This window comes from Muscardinus avellanarius (genome assembly GCF_963383645.1).
Source record: "Muscardinus avellanarius genome assembly, chromosome: 5".
In the NCBI taxonomy this organism is placed as follows: Eukaryota; Metazoa; Chordata; class Mammalia; order Rodentia; family Gliridae; genus Muscardinus; species Muscardinus avellanarius.
Window position 1 is genome coordinate 78,327,543 of NC_137790.1, and position 5,070 is coordinate 78,332,612.

Sequence of the window (5,070 nt, forward strand, 5' to 3'; positions counted from 1 at the left end):
ACTTCCTTTGAGATTGATTTATTCGTTTTCTATTTTATTTTTTATTTTATTTTTTTTCAGTGCCTGATTTTATTTTATTTTATTTTATTTTTTTTGATGCACTGTATTCATACATCATAGTGGGATACAAACTTGTGTAGACATACATGCACACATCGCCCAGTCAGCCCCCACCCGATCCCCACCCCATTCCCTCCCCATCCCTCCTTCCCATGCTTGGCTTAGTGGTTGACATCTAGTATTATAGCAATTTATCCAAAATTAAAAATGATAATCTCACATAACAGTTTCATTTGTCTGATACCAAGTTTTGATGACTTAAAGATAACATTTCAATATTTCTTTTTATTTTCTTTCTTTTTTAAATTTATTTTATTGGTGCACTGTATTCATACATCATAGTGGGATACATACTTTTGTAGACATACATGCACACAATGCCCAGTCAGCCCCCACCCGATCCCCACTCCATTCTCTCCCTATCCCTCCCTCCCATGCTTGGCTTAGTGGTTGACATCTAGTATTAAAGCAATTTATCAAAAATTAAAAATGATAATCTCACATAACAGTTTCAGTTGTCTGATACCAAGCTTTTGATGACTTAAAGATAACTTTTCAATATTTCTTTTTGCTTTCTTTCTTACCAGGGAATTTTTTTTTCTATTTTTTTAGGTGAAACTATCATATATTTATATATTTATTTTTCAGAAAAAAAATCTATCCTAATATGGAATATGGACTCTAGGTACCCAAAACGATCTTGAAAAAGAACAAAGCTAGAAGATATATATTTTCTGATTTCAAACCATATAAAGCTACAATAATTGAAACAGTGTAGTACTATTCTAAAGGCAGATATATAAACCATTGGAGTTAAATAAAAGACTAGAGCTAAATGCTTCCCTATATTGTCAAGTTATTTTTGACAAATTTCCACGAACATTTGGTAGTGTAAATAATAATCTTTTAACTAAATATTGTTGAAAAATAATAATTACATGGAAAAGAATAAAATTGGACCTTTACCTAATCCCATATACAAATATTAACTCAAAATAGATAAAAGACCTAAATATAAATCTTAAGACTATAAACTTTTAGGAGAAAATCTGGGTCATAAAACCTCACAACATTGAAATTAGCAGTGATTTCTTGGTTATGATTTCAATGGCACAGGCTACAGAAGAGTATACAAACTCCCTAAAAAATAAAAAAAAAATATTGTATATCCAAAGACAATGTAAACAGAGTTAACAGTTGCTAATAGAATGGGATAAAATATTTCCAAATGCTATATCTGAAGGTATATTAATATTCCAACTAGAAATCCTAAAAATTAACAACAATAAAGGCAAACAATACCCTTTAGAGATAGGTAAAAGACTAACATAAATAATGAATCTCCACAGATAACCAATCTTAGTTGTCTGCTGGATGGAAAATCTTGTTTCTCTAGTTCTGGTGTGTGTTACCTAGTTCTTCTTTGTAGTTAATCTCTTTGAGTATTTTCTCTAGTGCTGGTTTTGAAGACAAAAATTCCTTCAGTTTCTGTTTGTCATGGAAGCTTCTTATTTCTCCTATCTTATTTGATAGAAAGTTTTGCTGGGTAGGAAATTTTTGGCTGGAAGTTGTTTTCTTTCAGAATTGGGAATATGTTACTCCAAGCCCTTCTGGCTCTCATAACTTGGTTTGGGAAGTCTGGAGTGATTCTAATTGGTTTGCCTCTGAATGTCACTTGGCCCTTTGCTTTTGTTGCCTTTAAGATTCTCTGCTTGGCTTCCACATTGGTCATTTTGACAATTATGTGGCGTGGGGATCCTCTTCTCCGATCCTGTCTAAAGGGAGTTCTATAAGTTTCCTGGACCTGTGTATCGACCTCTTGCTCTATGTTTGGAAAACTTTCTGCTATTACTTCCTTGAAGAGATTGTTGATCCCTTTGGTTTCACTTTCTTTTCCCTCCTCTATTCCAATAATTCTTAGGTTAGCTCTCTTAAAATGGGCCCATATTTCTTCAATATCAGATTCCTGCTGTCGGATATTTTTTTCTAGATTAGAAACTATGCGTTCATTTTTGGATTGCTCATCTTCTAAGAGCAAGATTCTGTTCTCCATGTGTTCTAATCGGTTGTTTGTGCTTTGAATTGAGGCCTTTACTTCATTAATTGCATCCTTTATCTCTTTTTGGCTCTCTCTGAGTTCTTTTCGAAGCACCTCTATTATTTCTACAGTTATTTTTCTGATTTGATCTTCTAGAAATCTCTGATTTTCAGTTTTATCGGGTTCTGATGTTGTGGGGTTGTGTGCATTCATTGCTCCAGTATTATTCCTCTTTCCCATGATTTCGGAAGTTTGTGCCTTCTCTGGGTTCTTCCCTTGGGTCACTATGACTTCACTTAAGTTGTTCTGGATCTCGAGTCAGTAGTATCTCAGACCCCACTACTCCTTTACTGGGTTGTATCACAGAATCTCTGACCCAGAGAGTCGATAGAGGCTGCTTTAGACTGTGGGGGGGTGCCAGGTTGCACGTTCTCCTATGGTGTGATATCTCTGCCACTGCCCCTCTCCCACTGGGTCAAGTTCCAGGGAGTACAGTACTGGGATTTCTCCTCTGTGGCCCGCAATTTGACTCACTGTTCTTGAGTACGCAGATGTAGCTGTACTGAATTCGATGAATTCGCTGCTGCTGCTGCCAGTGGCAATATGGCGCCGCTCGCTGCTACGCCCTCAGCTGTGGGGCTGTAGTTTTTCTTCTTGGTTTTGATTTCCACTCTGAATCCCTGCAGCGTGTGCTGAGCTCGGACAATGAAACTTTAGGTGTTCTCTGCGCGGAGAAATCCCGCCTGGCTGTTCCCTCAGTGGCTCACCTCGGCTTGCTGTACCTGTCCGTGAATTCGCCGGTGCCGCCAGCAGTATGGCGCTGCTGCCGCGTCCTCGGGCTTGAGGATCTCCTCTGTGGCTCTGTTCTCAGTCTGCTTTCCTTCTGGAGCCTGGTGATTTTTTTTTTCTCTGGTGATGGTGATTTCTGGCTATGAAAGGCACTGATTTTGTGGTAATGGAGATTGGTTGTTAGCGGGGCTCTTAAGCCCCGCTTTTCTCGGTCGCCATCTTCCCGGAAGTCTCCATTTTCTTTCTTACCAGAGAATTTTTTTTCTATTTTTTTAGGTGAAACTATCATATATTTATATATTTATTTTTCAGAAAAAAAATCTATCCTAATATGGAATATGGACTCTATATACCCAAAACGATCTTGAAAAAGAACAAAACTAGAAGATATATATTTTCTGATTTCAAACCATATAAAGCTACAATAATTGAAACAGTGTAGTACTGTTCTAAAGGCAGATATATAAACCACTGGACTTAAATAAAAGCCTAGAGCTAAATTCTTCCCTATATTGTCAAGTTATTTTTGACAAGGTTTCCACGAAAATTTGGTGGTAGAAATAATAATCTTTTAACTAAATATTGTTGAAAAATAATAATTACATGGAAAAGAATAAAATTGGACCCTTACCTAATCCCATATACAAATATTAACTCAAAATAGGTAAAAGACCTAAATATAAATCTTAAGACTATAAACTTTTAGGAGAAAATCTGGGTCATAAAACCTCACAACATTGAAATTGGCAGTGATTTCTTGGATATGATTTCAATGGCACAGGCAACAGAAGAGTATACAAACTCCCTAAAAAATAAAAAAAAATTGTATATCCAAAGACAATGTAAACAGAGTTAAAAGTTACTGATAGAATGGGATAAAATATTTCCAAATGCTATATCTGAAGGTATATTAATATTCCAACTAGAAATCCTAAAAATTAACAACAATAAAGGCAAACAATACCCTTTACAGATAGGTATAAGACTAACATAAATAATGAATCTCCACAGATAACCAATCTTAGTGGACTGTTGGATGGAAACTCTTGTTTCTCTGGTTCTGGTGTGTGTTACCTATTTCTTCTTTGTAGTTAATCTCTTTGAGTATTTTCTCTAGTGCTGGTTTTGAAGACATAAATTCCTTCGGTTTCTGTTTGTCATGGAAGTTTCTTATTTCTCCATCTAATTTGATAGAAAGTTTTGCTGGGTAGGAAATTTTTGGCTGGAAGTTGTTTTCTTTCAGAGTTTGGAATATGTTACTCCAAGCCCTTCTGGCTCTCATAACTTGGTTTGGGAAGTCTGGAGTGATTCAAATTGGTTTGCCTCTGAATGTCACTTGGCCCTTTGTTTTTGTTGCCTTTAAGATTCTCTGCTTGGCTTCCACATTGGTCATTTTGACAATTATGTGGCGTGGGGATCCTCTTCTCCGATCCTGTCTAAAGGGAGTTCTATAAGTTTCCTGGACCTGTGTATCAACCTCTTGCTCTATGTTTGGAAAATTTTCTGCTATTACTTCCTTGAAGAGATTATTGATCCCTTTGGTTTCACCTTCTTTTCCCTCCTCTATTCCAATTATTCTTAGGTTAGCTCTCTTAATATGGGCTCATATTTCTTCAATGTCAGATTCCTGCTGTCGGATATTTTTTTCTAGATTAGAAACTATGAGTTCATTTTTGGAACGATCATCTTCTAAGAGCGAGATTCTGTTCTCCATGTGGTCTAATTGGTTGTTTGTACTTTGAATTGAGGTCTTTACTTCATTAATTGCATCCTTTATCTCTTTTTGGCTCTCTCTGAATTCTTTTTGAAGCACCTCTATTATTTCTACAGTCATTTTCCTGATTTGATCTTCTAGAAATCTCTGATTTTCTGTTTTATCGGGTTCTGATGTTGTGGGGTTGTGGGCATTCATTGCTCCAGTATTATTCCTCTTTCCCATGATTTCGGAAGTTTGTGCCTTCTCTGGGTTCTTCCCTTGGGTCACTATGACTTCACTTAAAGTGTTCTGGATCTCGAGTCTGTAGTATCTCTGACCCCACTACTCCTTTACTGGGTTGTATCACAGAGTCTCCGACCCAGAGAGTCGATAGAGGCTGCTTTAGACTGTGGGGGGTGCCAGGTTGCACGTTCTCCTATGGTGTGATATCTCTGCCACCGCCACTCCCCCACCGGGTCAAGTCCCA